Below are 23,703 nucleotides of genomic sequence, written 5' to 3'. Positions count from 1 at the left end.
TGAACACAGATGCAACAGACTGACCTCCTCTGGTCACAAAAAAAACCCAACAGAGTCATTCTCTGTAGCTCAGACTCTGCATCCAGATAATAAATGTTCCTCTACATTGCGAGAGGAAGATATTATCATTGAGGGGATTGAAGAAAGGCTCATTGAACAAAAAAAAAAGATTAAGCTCTCATAAGAGATGCAAATAAATTTTGCACAGTACAGCTTCAAGTGTGGGAGAGGAAATAATGGAAACCAAAATGACAACACAAATAGGGAAGAACAGAGAGGCGAGAATAGACACTTGTGAGAAATATGGGCATCTGACAAACTGGTGGAGGCAAACATTGGAAAATGGCTGATATGCAGCTGATTGTTTGTGGGTGTCGCAAGACGTCTCAATCTGTTCCCTTACTGGCCCCATGAGGTGTTAATGGGGGACGTGAAGGGGAGGCAAGATGGAGGAGTTACATCACATCACGAGTGAGTCCAGAAAGCTTCGACTAAGCATGCAACACTGATGGATCTGTTAACACCTTATAGTGGTGCAGCATGGTAAAGCTCTCTCACTGATCTTACTGCCCCCGATAATCTATCTATCTCGCACAGACAAGACAGAACCGGTGGATGTATCGCCTTCCAATCATCCCATCATGGCTAACCGCAGTCAGAAACAGGGAAAAAGGGAAGAAAAAGTGTGAGGAAGAGAAATAGGTATCGATTTGATCAGATATAATGTACCACTGTGAGCAGGTTTGGCTGTGCTCAGCAGCTTAACACCCTGAAATAGAATGTGAGAGGGAGACAGTCGGTGTGGGCGGAGTGTTTATGAGGCAAAATGGGGAATGAAGAGGGGCAGCAGCATTCCTAGCTGCAGCAAAGATGATGCAGAAAAGACAGATATTAATGTAAATGGGAAATCTTTTAGAAATGTGCTTGTGTATGCAGGGGAATATAACTAAGGATATTTGCTCGAGCAGTGTTCTGCTACTTAATACTTCTACATCGTAACATTTCAGATGGAAATATAATGCTCTTTTCTCCACTACATTTGTCATGAGGATTTTTACATTAAAAACATCTAAATTCAAACGCTAAATTTAATGTGTACACAGTATATTAAAATTATCTCAATTTTTCCACAAACTACATCCTTTAAATTCTGCTTACACAGTAATGCACTGGTTATAGTAATCAAGTGACACAATGGGCAGCTGTGGCTTAGGAGAGAACGCAGGTTGTCCACTAATAAGGAGGTTGGCACTCAATCCCCGGCTTCTCCAGTCAACATGTCAAAGTTATCACTGGGCAAAATACTGAGCCCCAAATTGCTCCCAATTGCTGTTCCATCGGTGTGAGTGCATGTGAGTGTTAAAAAACTGAGCAGCAGGTGTTCTTCTTTAGATGTCCCATTCAAGAGAATGAGAAGGACGAGGTCAAAGTGACCTTGATCTTTGACCTCTGACCACCTAAATCTAAATACATCACCCATGAGCCCAAGTGGACGTTTTGGCAAATTTGAAGAAATTCTCTCAAGGCGGTCTTGAGATACAGCATTTACATGAATGGTATATACGGATGTATAAATGCTCATCTCTCATAAATGTTTACAATCTCTCTACCTAATATAGTCGTTCTGGTACTAAGCCAAACTTGTGATTTGGAGATACAGTTTTATTTCTTATCATAATTCCCATTGGTTATGATAACATTGTCCTGACTGAGTATATGCGGAAATTTTGAAATAATGTTACATCAATGTCTCGGGAGGTAAGTAACACGAGGAGTCAAACAGGTTGTAAACAAGCCAACAATTTATCCATTAAATACATCGCCTCAGTTTTCTCCTCTTAGTAATGTTAAAATCCATCTGACTGCTCACGTTTCTCGCCTCATCTGATTTTCCTCTAAGCTTGGTCCCCTATTTCTTTGATTTCATCAATTAACTTCGTGAGTACACTCTTATCATTACCAGTAGGAATAATGGAACAAAACTATTCATTATTATCCTTTAATTAAAGTAAAGGATGTGATAGGCCTTGAGTGTGTGCATGTCTGCTTCTATGTGTGAGTGTGTGTGTGTGTGTGTGTGTGTGTTAGAGCTGTCTCCCTCTAGCAATATGACAGCTATATGACTGGCTGTAATTGCCTGCTCCACTCAGCCCAGTGAGGGGTTAATAAAGCCAGTAGCCTCTCCTTCCTGCCGCCACCTTCTCCTGTCCAGCTCTGACAGTGGCTCTCACTCCAGACAGCCTTCCACACGTACAGTACACCCACACACATGCTGATAAATTTAATCCTGTAACTGTGTGAAGCAGTGTAGATATGGGATACAGACAAGAAGAGAGGCAGAGAGAGTCCTATCACTTCGCTGCCAGACGCTTGCACGCTCATGTATAGGCAAATCCACACACTCAAGCACACACACATGTGCTTATATGCAGTTGCACAATGATGCATGTGATCATCACTACATTCTCATTCGCTCAATAGGTATTTACAGCAGTTTAACCTTGCCTTAAGGGAGAACAAAGACCAAATATTGAGTACAGGGCCAGTGCAGTGTAGTCAGCTGTATATGTCTGCAGCATTAGCAGGGTGTGTCTGTCCACTTCATTCCATCTTTGCACCATCAGGAACATCCTAGGTTTAATGCATTACAGGTAAATCTTCCATTAGCAGGTCCTTAATAGGCATTCATGCTTCTTATATTTGCCATATCATAAATACCCTAAAAAGCTTTAATGGCACCGCTAAGCATTGGAATGACATTGGAAATAAATTTAGCAGAAGCAAGAGTCCCATAAGCTACACTCTCAAGCTTAAGCTCTGTAGGATTTAAATCACATCTATATCAGGGTTTAACACACCATCAGCTACTATCATTTACTGATAATCATACCACCCATGAATGAATTACTGAACAGGACTACGGGGCACAGGCTCAAGAGCCCAAAGTGCCAAGGGGCCTTCACCATCACAATGTCACTCACATTACCAACCGGGAAGAGCCTCAAAATTACCATAAAGTAGGTATGCAGGATAATATCTGCACCTCATCAGTATCGGCAGATATTGGCTTTAAAATAATATACAACCGGCAAACATGCTGATTTCTGCCGATAGGACGAACCGATATATATATATATATATATATATATATATATATATATATATATATATATAACTTATTTATTTATTTTTTAAACATGTATAACATGAATGAACATGTATAAAACATCAGCCCTAAGAACAATGAATTAATATTATAAGTACTAAAATGCATTGTTTTTCATGTATCATCTGCTGGTGGGCCATCACAATAAGAGTTTAAATAATATGATGTTAATTCCACTACAGAAGAGGCTTGATGATCACTAAAATTAGGTGGGGAAAAAGTGTATATGTCAGTATCAGGTATCAGCCAAATGATTTTTTATATATTATATACCCAACATCATGCATCTCTACCACAAAGAGACACAAAATGACCACAGAGAGATGCAAAGGAACAGCAAAATAACTACAGTTACAAGAAAAACAACCACAGAGACACGCAAAGAGCCACTAAAAGATGAAAAACAACTCAAGAAAGATGCACAACAATGACACAAAAGAGGGAAAACCACCAGAAAGTTTGTGTGTATAGATGGTGGGGCCTTTTACATATCTGTACCCAGGGCTCCATTTTCTCAAAATCCAGCCATGATACTGGCCATCAAATCTGTCAAGAAAGTATAACTGGGATGCCTGATGATATTATCACTCTGGACAATATATACTGGACTGTGTGATTTCAATCAAGATGTAAAATAAGCATTTCAGAAAAGGTGAGATATTTGATGACCCTCCATCTTCAACATTCCCAACAGAAGAACACTTTTGCTAGCAAATAACCCCGCTTTCCTAATTATAGAGAGCCTGGCTGCATTGCGAATGGTATTTGTAATTTGTTTTACAAGACGTGCAAGTTTAACAAAGCATCATTTAGTAAATGAGATCAGATCCAACGGGGGACATTCATAACAACGGGCATTTTAACAAGATACTTTGATGTTTAACACGCTGGTTTGAGAGCGAGTTCTGCTCTACTTCCGAAAGGATACGTGCATGCAGAAACTGTGTCCATTAAAAGACCCGCGAGCCGCGTTCCCAAGCGATTGCAAGAGATTGGCAGCATCTAATTACATTCTGTGGCGGTCTGCTCCTTGAAGGTGCTAGGGTGCTACTGCACCAAGAGCACTGTTCTGATTCTCTCGAGTCTCTAGCATGCTAGATTTAGGATCACCAACTAAATTGGGTCCGGGAGAAAGGTGCTGATGGTGTGTCGAGAGGAGATTGGGCGGCTATGATACTGGAACCGCAAGGGGAATTAAAATGCTGTCAGGCTGCAAGCAATAAAACCTATCAAAGCATCACCAGGGATTTTCTTCTTCACCAGAGCACATATAGAAAGAGTCATATGGTACTAATGGCTGATTTTAATGTTCATGTGAAGTGACCACCTGCAAGTATACTGAAAAGCTCCTTATGTATCGAAGAGATTATGTTTGAGATTATGCTGGTAAATCTGTGTAAATTAAAACATCTCACTGTCACGTTTAACCCTTTGAAAGCTGAAAAAAAAATCTTTCAAATCATGTGGAGAAGGCAATGAGCAACTTAACAAAATATGGACCAAAAATAGGTAAGAAATTAATACAAAATTACAAGAAAATAACCTTAATCACCTTTAAAGAAAGCAGAGAAAGAAAAGTAGATCACAAACAAGAAAGCGATCAAGAAATGCTGAAAATTCAAAAATATATTCATGTATAATTTCTTTTTTGTAACATAAATGTAAATATCATTATGAAAACTATTTTATATAAGATGTCTAAAATAATACAAAGAGATTTTTTGTCACCTTTTTTTAAACTAATTTCTTTCAGTTTGAGTGACATATTTTGCCTTTTTCTCCATGTTTCTTTGAAGAACTCAAACCAATATGCTCATGTTTCATAAAGTTAAATAGCTTGTGAAAGGCCTCTAAACACAGCATGAGAAAACCAATTAAAGGGTTAAAGTGGATAATACATTTAATATGAGATGGCCAAGCACTTGAATTTGATGGATCCATCCTGTTTGCTCTGAATTTTTGGTGCATTTACATTTCTACCCTGTCCTTTTAAGATCACAGTCATCACATTCACTTCATTTTCAAAATCAGTGCCTCTGCGAGTTCCAGCCAGCAAGGAAAATAGCATAGCAACAGGGAGCCCCTCTGGAGAAAAGTATTCTTGGATAAGCGCATCTGCTGAGCTGTAATTGTAATAGGACAAGATTTCATGTTTCCCAGTGTGTCACACCGCATGTATATCTGTGTCCCAGCCAAGTTGGAAGCATGGCGTGCAACTATCCACAAAGTGCAAGGCCCAGGAGAAAAGTTCTACTTCAACAGAGAAATAATCAAAAAGAAGCAGGGAACATGCATACAATTATGTTCCTGTGGAGTCCAGCTCCCACTGTGAAGATACTATCTGTGCGGTACGTAAAGCCTGAGTTTAAAATAAACACGCTTAACATCAGTGAGAAGATTTGATGTTAGATCAGACGAGTGGCGGCAACTGCTGTGATACGCACTAGACAGTGAAATGTATGTGTGCACATCAAAAATTATCATAAGAATAAGTAAGGTTTGCACAGTGGATAGCCACTGAGAATCTCACACAAGCAACAAAAGGAAAATCTCAAAGTAAAACCTGTGAAAAAAAGGATTAGGCACAGTTTGGATATAAAATGAAAAAAAAAAAGAATGTATGTATTACTGATTAAATTATAGCTATTTGATAAGAGAACTATTACCGTGAGCCTAGTTTCCGGGTGGGGTTTAGATAAAAAAAAAAAGGTATTCCAATCCTCCACATGCATGGAAGCCTTTTACTTCTAATTGTGCCATCTGCTGTTTAAGAAGATGTTTTATTATCCTGTATCGAGAGCTTCACTGGAGATAATGCATTAAAAAGATCAAGGCTGGGACAATCACCCTGCACTTTTTTTTTTTAATTCCCAGAATAGCTAACTCTTTGGACATATTAGGTTTCTGCAAGACCCCGAGGCAACTCATTACAATTTGAGCAGAAGAATGCCGACTGATTAACAACTCAAATTGCACTGTGCAGCCGTGTCAGTTTCCAGTGAGCACTAGCGTAATTTGGCTGAGCAGTATGTCATGTACCTTTAGCTTTACACTTGGCCAACAAACAATTCAATTTGGTCTTTTTTTATAACCTCTATTTACTGCAAACCAAACCACCTCCATGTCAGCAGAGCACACTCATGGGAGTGGTTTTAGCACGGACCAGATATGATGAAACAAATCAGAGCTCCAACTATCATGTTTGGTGCTCTTATTGTCCACAAACCATGACCAACAAGTGGGGATGTTATCATGACTTAGGTTTATCTGTTTGACTGCTTCATGAGAATATAGCATGCTTTAATGTGTCACAGAAATCATGCCTCTAGCTCAACACTGTATGAGATAAACACAGATATATCCACCTACATACCTACACATTTGATATATAAAAATGCACTATAATTTACTATATGTAAATATGTAATTTAATTTAAACATAAAATTATGATAATGATAAATATAGTTTCTGGACATTTTTCCCTAGCATTTAAACAAAATAATTTTGGAACAATTTGTGGAAAATGTCTTTTTTCCCATGTTTTCAAAAGAAATCAAGCCAAATTGCTCAGGGTTCAGAGGGTTAATTTAGCTTTAGTTTTGCCAAAATTAAAGACCTCTGCTAGTTAAATTGTTTTATTTGAGGGAGGTCAAATGCTAAGGTTATAAATATTGAGGGGAACATGTAGACATGGAGGAAGCTGAGCTGGCAGCTGGCAGCTAGCAGCTAATGGTGTTAACAGAATAAACAGTGCCACATGCACTAACATGCATGAGAGGCCAGACTGTGCACCACAACAAAAAACAGAGAAGCTCAGATTACAACGCAAATATAGGGAATGTAACTTAATTCTCTAGTCAGGACGCCATAACTCCATCATATCTTTAAATGACAACTTGTTTGCTGCTTTATTTATGTTCTGATAGTCGTATACTGCTCGTTTAGGTGTATTACGCTGGCCTCTGTCAGCTCAAATTCAGGGTTTCTATGTCCACACATGTACTACAGTGTGTGACCTTCTCTGCCACGATTATACGCACACAGCATGTAGACAGTGCAGATTAACCATATTAATGAGGAGCACACACTGTGGCCATTGTGGCAAAACCTTCACACAGAACATGTGCAAGCCGGGTATGACTTCACAGGGACCAAGTGGCCTCTCACACTAAGTTTAATTACATCGCTGGCCTCTGCCACACTCTCATTTCATCTACCTGTCTAATTGCTGTGATGGCGGCTGGAGGGCCGCATGATGACACAGCCTCCGGTCGAGATGTTTGGTGGGGAGACAGTAAATTACACCAGGCATCTGTGAAGGGACCACAGTGCGGCTCCAAAAGACCTGCATTTCTCTGTGGCGCTCCATGAAAATCAGAGTCACATTATTAACTGCAGTAACTCATTTCTAGACGTTTTAAGCTGCATGGCTTAACCCGATTTGTTTGTTGTTTGCAACCTTATTGTTTTCCAAGACTGTACATATGCTCAGTTTCCCTTGAGATGGTAAATTATTTACACTGGAGTCTCATAGGATTTTATGAATAATGGCTACTTGGCTACATGGGGGTGCTTTAATTTAAGTTTTTCTTCCTAAGAGTTTTAAAGACCAGGCCTTTCACGACCATTTTAGTGAAACTCAGTGAGCACATTTTCAGGAGTTGGACATTGGGCCTATTATGAGTAAGGGAGATATTGTTATTAAATGGACACCAAAGCAAATCAAATTTGACCGAAACGGACGCCATAACACCTGAAAAATAAATTCTCCATAAAATTCTATTAAATACAGCACACATAATCCCATGCTGTGAGCAGAGTGGAATACCAGCAGTTCTTCCCTACTCAAAACATTCTGTATTCACTCTCTTCCCAGCTGCTGTTGGTTTTATATTTGCTGCTCCACACTTGCTCTCCACTCATGCTGGGCGAAAACCTGCTCCAGTCCTGCTCCATAGCAAATAGGATGAATGCCGCCCCTCAGTTGCATTATGCAGCACAAAGTGGAACTTAAAAGTGGCGTAAAAGCACACAAAGTATGTGAAGATGCTAATAGAAGCACACAGGTCCAGATTTGCTGCGTGTGGCAAAAACTGACACAAAGATGTGTCAGCTCAGGGTGAAAATGTTTTAACTGGAGCACATTTTTCGCAGTTACTCCGAGCTGTGGAGACGTTTGCGACTCCAGTTGACGAATGTACAGAGACAGCAACAAAAAGATGACAGTCCAAAGGGAAATAAGAGAAAACAACTGGAGCTCTTTGTAAGTTCTGTAATCAGTCCGTCTGAACTGTCACCCACTCAGACACACTCCACAAATACACTCACTTTGTGGTTTTTAAAGCAAACATCTGTAGTGCCATGTAGGGACGCATACACTTGATGTTCGTGGCCAAAGAGACACTGACTGCAAATGCACAAGAGCAATCAAATGCACTTAGACAGAGCAAGAGAGAAAACCAACACCGCAACTTTCAAAAAAGTCTTCTCCACACAAAATCACACTGCTCCACTCACTGCCACTCTGCAACACTTACATACCCTGCGAGGTCTGGGCCCCTATATGAGTAGAAAGTTGGAGTTCTGGAGAAGTAGTATTACATATACTTTTGTATTATTTTGCTCCCCATGTCCACTCAGAAGAAGTACAATTTGACTAGCTTTACAGGAGCCAGCCAGGTTTTGACAAGGAGAAGAACTGCGGGATGAAAAAAACAAGACAAAACAAAACAAATGGTTCTGCTACACTAATTTGAATCCTTTTTAAAAACTGTTGTGAGTCCATAAGTGTTACAGGAGTGCAGTGGTAAACTGGGGGAGTGTGCATTGTTTTTCCTTACTGACCTTCTACTTTAAGTCTCCTTTGCTTCCTAAATGAGCCTGTTTAACAGTATCAAGAATGACTTCATTAATATATGCAGACTTTTATCCGCTGTGGAGAGCCACATTTGCATGCAACTTTCTCAGTGCAGTCTACAGCTATTACAGAAGAATGTCTCTCTCACTCCTTTACTTCCTCTCTCTCAAAAGAAATCAGAATGTGGACACTGAAGTATGCAAATTGTCTTCAGAGTGAAAACAAATGCACAGACTTCCATAGAGATACAAAGCCCCCAGATGTAAATGTCTGTCTCTGAACGTCTGACTCTGTATATCTGATTCTGAATGTCAATAAAAAATAAATTAAAAAGAGATACAAAGCCAATTGCAATTCACTGGAATTACACTTTAAAAGATTAAATGTGACATAAAAAAATCTCGATTGATTCATCTCCAACTTGAGATTTTAATCATGTACAGCAAAAACGACGCACAGCATTCACTACTGGGATGCGGTAAATCATCTGCATGGCAACCCTCTACTGTCAAATGTACACACCTGCCACACTGAGATTCTACCCAGCATGCCTCTGGGCTGGAATTCCACCTGTCCACTCTGCTTCCTCAAAAACACACACCGCAGCTCTGACAAGCCAATGGACCTGGGGAGGTTCTCCACAGTCTCTGTCTCTCTCTGTCTCCCTGTCTCCCGGTCTCTTGGTCTCTCACTCTCTCTCACACTCACCCACCACACACACACACACACACACACTCTCAAGCATGAAGAATCACACATGCGTAAACGTACATATATAGCACAAACTCACACAGAACTAATGAAACATGAAAACTGGCAGTACATGAAAATCGCAGCGTGTGTTATCCTCTAAATGCCTGGTGGATTTTTTTTTTGTCTCAACCTTTATTCAAACAGGCAGGCAGAGCACATCCCAACTACACACTTTATGTACAGAAACAGCCTTGGGAGTAGTAGAAGCCCTTATTAAAGGTGATATCTCCCTATGCCTCAATCATAGATGTTGTCTTTCTTCCACTGAGGACATGTGTGACAATGTTAGGGGTCCCTTTAAGTATTTAACCCAGCAAAATATTCGACAAGATAAAGAGTGCTGAAAAATCAGGACCTTCCATGACTGTAATTGACCAAGAGGTAGGAGGCATTAAAGGAACATGAAGTGTGGAATATTCCTAAATTTGACACATTATTTACACACTAACAATTGCAGTGACACAAATGCACAATGCTGACCAAAAAATGAGTGAAAACACCATTGCAATGCTTTGTTTACCTCCTCTGAATGTTGCTGCTGTATAATACATTTATCTTTTTCAAACTGAAAGCCTGCAGTAGGGTCCACTTTTGTGATTTCCCACTAAAAGCACTTGGATGCACAAGAATCGGTATTTACCAAGCATGCACTCCCAACAGTGGACAACGCGCACATGCACACATCAGATCCCATTAGATCACACCACAAAGGAGTCCGGGCTCCTTCCATCTGCTCCGACAGAGCACAGCATTCCACTTGTTGGCCTGAAAACACGAAGCGTCCTCCTCTATAAGGAGCCGTAATAGAGGCCGATGGGTGTCACAGCAGGGCACTCCACTGATGACGAGGCCAATGCGCTAAGGCAGATGCGTCCGCGCCCTCTGAACGCCGAGTTAAGCAGTGGAACTAGTCGGCCTGCTTGTGCGTGAGCTGCAAAGGGTAGCAACTATATGTGTATATCTGTGGAGTGCAGACATCTTCCATTACATAACCGGAGTCAGTAAAAATAGAGAAGAAGGTGTTTTTGGAGTGTGTGCATGGTAATGTTCAGGCAAAGGCAAGAATATAGAGACAAACAAGAGCAATGCCAGGAGAGAGGCATAGAGATGAGACAGAGATGAAAAGGTAAGTCCAGTAAGTTGCTGTGAAGCAACCAAAGAAAAAGCAATAATGAAATCGCGTAGCAAAGGCGAACCTCGCGGGTCCGCCCATACTGCACTAAAAAGCAGCGGCTTTAGATGCTCTGAATCAATACAATCTGCCAGCTCTTGCTCTTTCGTCTTCCCCAAGGGCCACACATTATGAAAAACATTACATAAAAGGCAAATATTACTGCCGGGATGCAGTCAGTCACCAAACAGAAGCACACAAACACTCACGCCAAGTAACAACATCAAATTGCTCAGTCATTACTCAGCAAAAACTCCTTGTTCATCTTTGCACAAAGAGAGTTATTAACACAAAAACTCATTGAATTAACTGTTCACGGTGCTTGTATTGAGGCAGTTTCTTATCCCTAGTGCGATCAATATTAATCAGAGATGTGAATTATCCCAGCAATTCAAGGCTATTCATTTGTGTTGTTTTCTCTCCCCCATTATTCTCCTGCAACCTATCTATTCCCAAGGAGAAGCATCCTTTCAATTTTCTCCACAAAATCAGGTGTGCACCACCATGAGAGACAAACCAGGTAAATGTTTGCACATTTTGCAAATCCCCTTTAACCCTGTAAAGCCCACCAAAATTAAAACATCATTTTCAACTATGCTAAAAAAAAAAATCGGAAAGGTTCATACAACATGCAATATTTTCTTCAGGCTCATCTCTTTGTTTTTATTGGAGCTGATTGGTAAAGATTCACATGTATAAAATGTCTTAAATATTTTTTTCTGTGATAACTAAAATGTCAAAAACATGTGGATATTTAGCTATTGTGGATTACATTTACAGAACTTTATTTTCAGCTTGTTATGTCTATGTCTACCTCATATTAAAGCACTATGCAGTGCACTGGTGCTGCTCATAAAGAATTCCTAAGTGCAGCCCCTTCGAACCACAAGTTGGATACTGTTGAACAGGACAGTCGGGTACTAGTAACTGTCATAAATACCACGTTGGGTGTTAAAGCAAAAATAAAATGGGCTTTGATAGCCCTGTTGCCATCGCCCTCTCAGAGTCTGGGATAATTAATTGTAGATAGTGAGTCTATACAGTCGGAGTTTTTGTTTCCTGTTGCCTTAGCCTCGCACGAGCCCAGCCATGCTTATAGAGCGCCCAAAAACAAAATGGCACTGACTGCAAATATTGACACAGTCACCCAGGGCCGCGCCAAATGAATGTTGCCCTAGTGACAGAGGCATCTGTGACTCCAAATGGAGCATGGCAGAGCGAACAGAGTGGGAGGGCAAAATATATGATGCTGAGGAGAGAAGAGGAGGAAAGTACATATTTGTCCTCAGAAAATAGTTCACCTTTTACTTTGATCCCTTTTACTTCTAGATTTTCCTCTCTACTTAGAAACTTCAGCATGTTGGTGTATTCATCTCTCTGAACCCCAAAAATCCTCATATTTCAGGATAATTTGTTTTTTCTGCTTCCTTGGCCCTCTGCCCCTTGCTAAGCGGTGGGCTTGGCTGGTGAAAATCTTAAGCCTCTTTGTCAGTGCATGCTACTGGATCAGGCTCTCCTACAGGCTCTGATGGAAGAAGATAGGAACACCCATCTTAAAATAATGCATCAACCTGGGGCTCACCAGTGTGTATCTGCTGTCTGACAATTTAAAACAAACATAAATGGCCTAGATCAAAAATAAAAAAAGTCATAAGGCTAATACCTTAATAGGAAAACAGTGTGATGGATGAATGGCTGTATAACAGATGAAAGAGAGATCGTAGGAGGAGTAAAGAGCAGAGAGCTTGTTAGGGGAAGGCCAGTGAAGGGAAGGAAGTGTGTTTGTGTGTATAAGGGGGTGTCAGAGGAACAATGGCCCAGCCAGGGTGCAGTGATCCAGGCAAGACCAAGCTGTCGCCTGGCCCCTGCTCCATATGCACTATTTATACAGCATGCATGTGTGCCCACACACACACACACACACACGTGCCACTATCACTTTGCATACTGTATTTCCTCCCTCCCGTGGTGTGTGTGTGTGTTAATGTACGGTATTGCACATTCACCCATCACAGTTGCTTGAGTGAAAGTGAGACATAGGTGAAAGAGAGGTTTGTGTGTACAGCATGTGTCTGTGTGTGTGTGTGTGTGTGTGTGTGTGTGTGTGTGTGTGTGTGTAAGAGAGAGAGAGAGACAGAGAGAGAGAGAGAGAGATTTAGCGTTGCCAACATTAGTGGATGACATGTGGGCGGATATTGAAGATGTTATTAGTATCACATTTACAGGCCTTATAAAACTGCCACGGAACTGGCTGGTTTTCATACATCTTCAGCTGATATGTGTCACACTGTCATTTGCGTTGCATTTCCAGCAGCTGCTCAGATGATCATTCAATGATAGCGCAGTCATTATGTGCAGTCTCATTTCTCTGTCCCATTTAACCTTCCTGCTGTGTGCCGGTCAAAATTGACCAATTTCATAACTTAATTCTATAATAAATGATTTTTTTAATCTAACTGCCATGGGGTTTCCTTCACACCCAGTATTCAAGGACGTAATCGTTTTTGATATGTTAAATAAAGTCCAGACTCCACTTAAAAATGTGTTTTTTGTCGTGTTTACGTCCCATAAAATGTCTGACCTTGACTATACTGGCTTGTATCTGTGTAAAGTTCGTCACTAGATAGGTGTTTTCACATTCCTCTATTGAAGGGGTCGATGTCTGAGCATGTCACTAAAATCTGAGATTCAAACGTACACTGGGAAAGCTCAGTTAGGTGCGTCAATGGCTGTCTGATATGGGAAATACGTATCATCAGGGGAAAGAGACATTGCCAGCAAACATGGTAAAGTGTGCAATTTCAGATGTAAGTAGAACACACTATAACACTGATGCAGATATTATTTTATGTTTATTAACCCATTAACTCTGTGTTAGCCAGTGAAAGTTTGCCTACAAGTTACGCTAACAAAAAATAAATAAATCGATAAAATAAAAATTGCAAACTAAACGTACCATTCTGATGTGTCTGCTAGTCACCAGTTTTTAAAGAGTCTGGGTCTTACTGAGGCAAAAACATATATGGCTGAATCTCTCTGATGTTCCCTCCAACACTAGCGTTAGCCACTTTGATGCGCAATGCTATTTCAACAGTCAGCCCAGTGCTAGTAGCAGCGTGCCAGGACTGGAAAAAATGGAAAGAGAAGGTGAAAGCAAAAGCTACGCAAGCAGTGGTGGGCGGGCCACGAGGCCATATTCACAATTTGTCAATGAGTATGTTTACATGCACAAATAGTCTGGTTTTTGCCTTTATTCTGAAAAAGACGATATTCCTACTGAGCGGTTTACATGTCTAATAAAAATAAATATTCCACTAACACTCCTGTTCACATGAAACCAGGCATATTCTAATAAACGTGCCTTAATATGTAATTTATCACGTCAAAATATGAAGAACACCTGGAGCCACTTGTCATTTTGCTTCTTTGCATCAAAACAGGATAATATTCACAGTTTCCTACCGGTGGTGGACTAGTTTCACATTCTTTTTGGTTTGTATGTAATGTGATGTTGTAATGTATATAATTGTTTGTTATAGTGTATGGTTTTTGTGTTGGAGCCCAGCAAGATTTGCTGATGGCGTGGGTGTTAGCTAATGGGGATCCTAATAAACTAAACTAAATTAAACTTGAAATGGTTGGCTGTGCAATATTTGTGCATATCCAAAACGCTGCTGATATTCAAGTCTTTTATAAAGTTTAAAAGCAGGTGCATTTTTTCTTACGAGCAGAAATGTGGGATTTTATTTTGTATGCATGTCTACCCCACAGCCTTGCAAACAAGTTGATTTGTGCACAACGTATCCATGACAACGTACAGACCTGCCTGTAGCCAGAGGAGAGGATGTGTCGCAAACTGCGGACTTGGAAAATAACCTGATTTGCAATGTTTCAATGGAATATGTTGTTTATACAATCTGTATCAAAGTCAGAATATTGTCATGTTTGGAATAATAGGGGAACATTGGTCTGCATGTAACCATAGCCAGTGAGGGAGAAAGCGCAGATCTGCTCCCAGGCCCTTTTCAGAGTTATTCTTTAATGTCTTGTTTTTTAAACAATGTTTAAAAAATCTTTTAAAAAATCATAAGAGTATTTTTTTTACAAACTCTAAAACATGTCTGGAGGGTGACTTTAAATTTTAAACAAGGAGTTTTCACAACCAGTTAGAGTCGTGCATCGATTCTTGCAACAGTCAGATATTCCACTTCTCCCCTCATGACTCCCAAAATTTGCAATTCTTTACGCCTGAGCAAACAAAACCTTGTATTCTCCCACAACATCACACCTTGCTACACTGATCAGCACCTGTTATGTAGCTTTACGCAACATGTAAGGCTTCTTCATCCTACCAACATGCCATCTTTAACATCTCATGACATCTTTCTGTTTTTGCCACAATCAGCACGCATCTGACTCGAACTGTGAGTAAGGCCCTTGATCTCATTGAGAAAATCTGTCCCAGAGCCTCAAGAAGCTCTCTGTGAGGTGGCTCTTGCTAAAGAGCCAGAGAGACCTCAGGAGATGTCTGCGGACACTGGCCTCGGCCAGATTGGCAAGGAACACACAAACCCAGAGCGGCGGGTTTTGCTTCTCGAACAACTCCAGCCGAAACAAAACACAAACAATGAGATGGCAGATCTGCACCCTCGGAGATTTGAAAACAAGCATCATGGGCCACAAAGGCAGTATGTTCTTTTGCAAGATACAGCTATGACTACTACACACTCCAAATCATGAACTCTCACACACACTTGTAGCATTTAAACTGAGCTTCATATTCAACAAACTACATGATGTTTGTTTGTCCCTGTAATCATTTACAGATTCAGTAAAGTTCATATGTGTGCTCTCTTTTTTTCAATAAATCACTTGGGTCAGTTTTTTATCAGAAACACAATACATGTATCCTGGATGTCAATATGATGAAAATAATTAACTTAGAAACAGTCTTCATAAGAAGCCTACCTTGTTTAAAGGGGAACGTCCCCGAATTGAGAATTCCAATATGTTATTTCTTTGGTCTGGCAAAGATCAATCAAAATCCGTGACCATGACCTACTCTCTCTCTCTGAAAGTCAGAAACCGGAGAAGTAAGTCTCAAACTTGCAATGTCATCAAGTACAAAGTTGGTTGTCTTTTATTGTAGTGTTCTCAGTTAAGAAACAGAAAATGTACTCATATACTCAAAACATTCCCCTGGCTGCTCTCAGTTACATCTACAACATATTTTTCAATTACTTGTCTACAAAGCAGCTCCGGGCTTTATACTTTTTACTTTTTTTCACAGATTTATTTACCACTCAACTTTTTGGATTTGGGAGAGAATTTTTCAAGCTTAGTAATATTTTTGGACTGTGTTAGACCATCTGAATTACTTCCCCTTTAAAGTTTATCAGAGGGCAAAAGAAGAGGGAGGGCAGAAAAAGAAGAACAAGGAGAAGGAGAAGGAGAAGAAGAAAGGCAGCTTTAGTTACTATCGGCTGATAATGTGGTGTTATAATATATTTGTTGTCTGTGGCCATGTATGTTAAAGTTTAGATTTTAAGTGCTAATTGTGATGAAATTTAGCACAACTGCCTAATCATCAAAATGTCAATAAAAAATGTGAATCTTTGTAAATCTTTGAATGTTGTTTTTTTTTTCATTGTTTATTGTTTTTGATTGCCTTTTTTAAATGTGTTTATTTTGTGTCTTATTAATGACTATTTTTTTTTCCTTGTTCTTTTCTCTTTAATTACTTGCACCACAGGGTAGAGGGTGGTTGTGGAATTTGTGTGCATAGTTGTATAATTAACTTTCATCTGTCTATGCCTGTAAAACTAAATAAAACACCAAAAAAAAAAAGTTAGTATATGCTTGTCAAGTCAGTAAAAGCCACATAAAAATGCTTTAAAAGTGTTAGAAAAACTCACTTACCCCTCCTGATATACAGCCATATACTATACAGTTTATTTGATTTGAGTTTTTTGTCTCAAAAAAATCTGCTGCTGACCCAAATTTAATTCTATCTGTGGTGCTCACACTACTGAAAAATCTTTTTTTTTTTAAACTGAAAACCTTGAAAAATAGTCCACCTTACTGTGGATAACCCGCAAAGCACACTGTTTACAGTAACCCAAATTCTGCTTCTTTAAAAATATGGTGCAATCAATTTTTTAAAAGTAATTTTACCAAGACCGCTGTCCAGGGTGCTGAACCTGGGCCTGCTGTAAGCGCTTCCCCTGACATTCACACCAGTGGTCAGGTAACCCACTGGTGAAGGGTGGGTTGCTCTGAGTGATGAGCCTTGTTGTTTACCTCACCTACCTGCTGACTATATACTGTATTAGCCTTTCAGATCTTGGTAGCTGTGCTTTGGAGACACAAACACCAAGCTGCCTCCTCAGCAGTCAACCTCACAAACTGAGTTATTCAGTTTGTTTGGTTGCCCACCCATTTGCCCACCAGCATATTTTCTGGTTTCACATTGACTTAGGAAAAGGTTTTATTTAATGAATACGTGTGATGTGTTTTCTGCACTTGGGTCCATTTTAAAAAAGTAGTTTTTTTTTTAATGCAGAAAGCCTCCAAAGCTAAATTCTTGAAATCTGGTCAAATAATCCAAAAAACAACAAGTAGTGGTTCATGGGATGGATTTTTTTTTTTTTTGTAAAACTGAATGAAAAATCCTTGGGTGCACTTTATATTTATAATATAAATTAATCAAATTGAGCCCAAATCAGATCTAAGTTTCCTCATTATAACCAACAGCAGAAAATCTTCAGAACTGTATCTGAAAGCCAGATTTGAAAAAAGATCACACTAGTGCAGCCTTGAGACCTGATGTTCTCTGAGCTCATTAGCCACCGTCTCACATGTTTTCAGAATGAACATAATACAAATCCTTTGAATGGATACCATAAGCAGGCTTCAAACTTTAGCTTGCTAATGATACTATATTTGACTCAGAGACTTTGCCACTGCTTTACTGAACCGATTCCCCCGACCGGCCTTTTGTCCTCTATACAGCAGGGTTAAAAAGGAGCCTTCTCTCACATCCAGCTCATCAGCCATCACCCGTAGGTTGCTCATCTCTGCTAAAAGGGGACACGGCCCTGCCAGCTCCATTAGTTCCGACAGCAGCCCCGAGAAATAAAACAAACGAGGTTATTCACTGCATTTAAAAAAAGAAGAGGCGGTGTGATGGTTATTCACTGCTTACATCCAGGTTGGAGGCAATAGAGAGAGGTCTAAACAATGAAAAATGAGTATTACTTTAATAGTGCTCTGCGGTCATGATGTATAACTTTCTTACGGTTTTATTTCTTCAAAATCCATTACATGATCACTGGACTTCCTTTCCAAGATATAAGTAATGTTCCAGGCTAAATCTGACCTGATAATCCAAATCCTAATTGGTGCCAAGAACCAAAAGAGACAGTCACTGCTCATGAATCAGTGTCCCTGTTAAATACCCTACACCAGTTCACCCACAGGCTGCTGCTGCTGCTGCTGCTGCAGCAGAGTCAGGCTCGACTCAGTGGCGGAATAAGTAGAAAATTGTAGGAAATTGTTCAACATGCCACAGATGGCTACTTGGGGAATAAAAATAATCGAGGTCGCTGCTGCCATGCGTGTTACGCTCCATTATTTAACGGGGTTTGATGGTAGCGATGGGAGTTTGTTTTGAGGTGCGTGCGGAGGGAGCGCACACACTGCATGCTCAACAGATGGATAGAAAAGAGAGATAGAGAGAGACAGAGAGAGAGAGAGAGAGAGAGAGCAAGAGAGAGAGGATGCTCAGAGGCTCCTTTGCACTCCCGTTGCCGCGTCCCGGTTGTCATTCCCGTTCAGCGTCACCCGAGCCACCTGCTCTACCGGGGGAGTGAGGGGGAGAGACAAGGCCAGCGTCTGGGGTGCCGTTCTCTCAGACTCGATAAAATCCCCCCACATACTTATCATTGTGGTGAAAATAACAAGGAGTAGACTGAGAGGAGAAACAAGAAGCGGCACTGCGGCAGACGCAGTCAGAGGCGCCCCGCAAATAAATCGGACCTCAGTGCGTGATCAGGTAGCTTTCAAAGGGCTTTCTGTTGCGTGGGTGAGATGCCAGCACGAATGGAAGTCAAGCAAGCACCGCCACCCCCCCCACCCCCACCCCGCCCGCTCTTTCAATCCCCAGTGCACGCTCACTGGCGTCTTTGGTACATCCTGGCTCTTTAGCATTCAACGGGAGAAGGCACCCACTCACCCAGGCGCACAGTGCGCACAGGCGGGAAGAAACATCGGCATCAGCCCCTCTAAGCCGACGCTATACGCGAAGCAGGCCATCCTCCACGCCAAGAATCATCTGCAGCCATTTGGGGCACTGTAAAAGAAGCTCCAGTGCGGGTAGAGGAGCTCTGATTTAGAAATGTTGGTCTAAACTCAAAATGGCATCGTGGAAAACCCCCATAAGAGGAGAGAGAACACCATCATCGTGTGTGTGTGCGTGCGTGTGAGGACGTGAGTATGTGAATGCGCTGAGAGAGAGGCGAGCCAGTATGGAAGGTGAAAATAAAAGTGTCTGTGCAGGCTGTGTGCGCACAGTGTACTGTGTGTGCGTGAGTGAGTGTGTGTGGGTGTGTATGTGTGTGTGTGTGTTTCTTTTGGCCACTGCGCAAAGTTACAGGTCTGCCAGCGGCTTTAGAGGCAATCATACAGCTCTCTGTGTTTCCCACTGAGGGACTGAGCATTCAGGGGGGCTTCTGCTGTCCACCTGTGCTCAACTAATGGGCTGTAATTCAAACTGCTGAGATGTATTTGGGGATTTTTTTCTGTGACCGGTACTTCCGTTCAGGTTCACAGATCACACATCCGTGAAAGATGGACATACTTGGGTCTTGTGAAACAGCGAAAATGGCGAAAACGAGTTTCTCTTTCAATCTATGCGTCATTAAAACTACACTTCTACACTGTGATCCTTGCACAAGGATGTCAAGAATCAAATAAATAAATAAGCCGACAGACTGCAAAGCAGTCTGGCGCAAAGAAACAGTTGAACGTTTTGTTTCTTTTTCTCACAGGGATGTTGAGTTTAATAGATAAGATACGGTACCTGATCGCTGTCAGCAGTAGTTATTTGATGCGACGGCTATTCCCCGATCGGTTCCGTGGATACAAATTAAGTTTCCCATCCATGGCACGTCTCAGATGGAGAGGGGAGACTATCATTCATTCACCCTCGCTGCTGCGCGGATTCTTCTCCCCACAAATGTTCTTTGCGAGGCATCCCACTTCTCCGAAACGGACCAAAAAATAAAATAAGTGAAAAAAATAAATAAATAAATGAAAATAAGGAAGGATCGCTGAGGACATTAAATCATAAAGTAGCCATAGATCAAACGAAAGAACGGAACAGAAAGACGCAAAAAAGGCAATGGGAAAAAAAAATAAAAAGAAGAGGCAACGTCGCTTTTGTAGATGTCCAGTTTTGTTAAAAAAAACAATGATAAATCCACGTCATATAATCTCCATGGTTTTGCGCATATCGACACGCTGTATATTCCAATGCAATGAGAGGACGCGCTCACAGGCAGCAGCGCCGCAGCAGCAGGGACTGAGTGGGATAACGGCTTTTTTTTCTACTGATGCCCGGTACTCCAAGTCCAAGGAAGCTCTTCATCTGAAGCAGATATTGAAACAGAGACAACGAGGGAGGGGGAAAGGGAAAAATGTATATATATATAAAAAATCTTACTCCGTTTACTGCCCCTATTCTCTCCTCTTTCCCGTCAGAGGGTGAAATGTGTCTGTGGCTCTCGCCTGCTCTGGCATTTGGGATAGGTATCCACAGGCAGCAGCTCACAGTCGGGCATCTGGCTCCCCTGCAGTCGCTTCACAAGCGGAGGACAGAGATGCGCGCCCTCGCTGCCCTCCGCCGGGGATCCGTCAAGCGCGTTCACAACGGAACCCTACCCCCCTCCCGCTCTTCCTACCCCCACTACCATCGCCCGTGGTGACGTCAGCACGCGCAGTTTCCAAATACAGCTAGTGACACATGCAAAGATGAGTTGAAATTCGCACACTTATTCCACGCATTTTAACATCTCAACATCCCGCTTGTTTGCATTCAGTCCATAATAACCACACTACTACTGCAGTATTTCCCTGCTCATAGGAATAATGACGAGTACAAAACTTAGATCCAGACCTAGCTCACATATTAGCACCCCATCTACACATCTTTACAGGGCCGTGCAGAGACCATTAAAGGGGCAGGGGCTGATAGTTAAAAAGGGGCACCTGACACTAATACACTGGTAACTTTTGACATAACCTGTTGGATTATTGTAGCTCGTATTCAAACAGAATGTAAGATGGAGTCTTACAACAAACCATGGATATATATAAAGATGGACGACGAGCCCCCACTTACCCCCGCTCTGCTTAAGTGAGGTTATATATCCTGGATGTGGGCATTGTCATCTTCCCATGATGAGAGCCAGAATCTATGCAGTAGTGATATCTGTAGTGGGGGAGTTCCTGCAAAAAACATCGGTCTGACTAATCGCGAGAAGCCCCACTGAATACGAGCGCATGGATTGGTTGACACAGCTGTCAATCATGGAGGAAAATCTCCTTTTTGTATAATTTAATAACTCATTTAAACTGAACTTATCATAAAAAAAACACTTGAACAAACAGGGTGATGAGAACTACCTTCAGTGACAAAAAAAAAAAAAAAATTGGCGTATACTTTGGGGGAGCTGTCATGTCCATCTTTATATACAATCTATGCAACAAGCCACATCATATTAAATTATAATTACAAACCCAATCATGACATAAGGGAACAACGTTGAACACATATGAACAAATTATGAACTTTCCCTTATAATTTCTATAGTTTGTCCTATTTCCATACACTGATTTACATATAGATCTTTTGATTATACACGGTTAAAATAATGGATGTAACGTTACCCAGTGGTTTGTGAACTCCTCCTTTGAAGCCTTGAGTTTGGCAGTCGCCATCTTTGTTTTTTGAAGCCAGAAGTGATTTAGGTGAGAGGCTGGCGCTATGGAGATATGAAGGGTGGATATCTTTGAGGAACTGTGGACACTATCTGGAGACAACCTCTCAATTAGAGTGCCCCAATCTTAATTATGTGTAAATTTAAGCCTTACTGAAATGTAAATGGTCAGGATTTTTTCAAATTCACCCCCCCGTAGAGTTGTCATCAACTGAAAAATTAGCTTAAGAGATTTTTTTCTTTTTTGTTTTGGCTAAAAACGTATATTTCTGCTGTAAAGTTGGGCATTTTAACACGGGGGTCTATGCGGATGAACAGGCTTCCGGAGCCAGACTCAAGTGGCCATTTAAACAACTGCAGTTTTTGGCACTTCTGTGTTAGCTTAATTTTTAGCCCTGTAGAACTTTGATATGGACATAATCAGGGTCATGCTGTGCCTGCAGCATCCTGGACCACAGCTATGATTAAAAAAGTCATGAAAGGCTTTTTAACTACACCAAGTGAACAATCTGGTCTTTTTATTTACAACTAAATTATTATCATTTATTGTTCACCAAAAACCCCTATGCATTGACAAAAGGTTACTTTGGACATCAAGGGGCAAATGCTCAGGGTCTCAAGGAACCTCAGCCTCCAGCTCAGTATGTGTCTGCATCTTTGTATCTCTGTGACTGAAATAATACCTACCCCAAATTTCTAATAGTGCTAATAATTACTTGGTGTTTTTTACATTGCTCACAGATGTCCCTGCTAGCTCTTCTGTCCCACTGCCAGAAATATCCTAAAATAGAAAAGACTTAGCTCTGTTTATGCTTTCGCAGCCAATCCTGCGACCCTGGATGAAGCTGGAAAAAGAAAAAGCTAAAATGCCGATTCATACAAACATGCAGCTATCCCACTTGAATGTTTTCATGGCTTCAGATTTTATACAAACATCCTCTATAGGGAAGATGATGTGATTAGATTTTGAGGTACCTTGCAGCATGTATTTGCATATGGATGAGTCAAAGTGGTGGGACATTAGTCAGCTCAAGTGCTTCTTTTGAAGGTGGAGGAGGAGCTGTAGAGATGCGGCTCTTCTAGTGTAGAGAGATTACCAACCATCCATACACCCATCCATCATCTATTTTGCAGCCTTCTTACAGTTCTGTAACTAATCATCCACTTTTGGGGCACAATTAAAGTTATCAAATCACTCCTATTCTTTGATAGCTATACTCTGAATTGAGTACTGACTTTTGCCTCATTAGGAACTCTACCACTGAGGATAAAAGGTTTAGTAGCTGAAGTGTCTTTAAAAAAAACAGTCAACAACTAGGTGCTAAATTTGCAGTCGAACACAGAGAAAGGCAGAGGATCTGTGTGAAATTGAAGTCCATATCTCTGAAGACAAAAGTGGACAGCATTACTTTCACAACCCAGATTTGAAAAATGCTCACCGTTGGGCTCAGTGAACACAGCGGCAGATGATACGAAGAAAATAGAAGCTATCATGGGACTGCCAGATTACAGCATTTCAGAGCCCATGTATCAAAGATAAAACCCACGGGTACTGCAAGTCCATAAATTTGCCATTAAAAGTGAAGGAAAATTCTTTCTCTATTCCTTAACTTTATGCAATCATTAGGTTGCTTGAATTTCTTTGTGTCTACACATATATATCTATATGTAAAAAGACCCTGGTTTGATTTTCAGAACTTTTTTCATGACTATTGTACTTTTGAAAATACGCTTTTTTTGCTGCAGTGGTTAGAAAGT

The 23,703-nt window shown here is 40.9% G+C and overlaps 1 protein-coding gene across 2 annotated transcripts in view; it reads right to left on the bottom strand.

Moving 5' to 3' along the window:
* adgrb2 (adhesion G protein-coupled receptor B2) overlaps positions 1 to 23,703 on the bottom strand; it is a 303,815-nt gene that overhangs the window by 226,877 nt on the left and 53,235 nt on the right. The window contains exon 1 of one of the 2 annotated variants that reach the window (XM_042506819.2): positions 20,028 to 20,826. The exons of the other annotated variant lie outside the window; for it this stretch is intronic. The gene's annotated coding sequence lies outside the window, so the exon portion shown is untranslated. Of the gene's footprint in view, positions 1 to 20,027; positions 20,827 to 23,703 lie in introns of those variants that run through there. 2 annotated transcript variants of the gene reach the window in all.

The sequence above is a fragment of the Plectropomus leopardus genome, chromosome 17 (assembly GCF_026936395.1).
Source record: "Plectropomus leopardus strain MGB_pleo_1.0 chromosome 17, ASM2693639v1, whole genome shotgun sequence".
NCBI lineage: Eukaryota > Metazoa > Chordata > Actinopteri > Perciformes > Serranidae > Plectropomus > Plectropomus leopardus.
The sequence above is the reverse complement of the archived record's forward strand: the minus strand, read 5'-3'. Positions and strand labels throughout refer to the sequence as shown.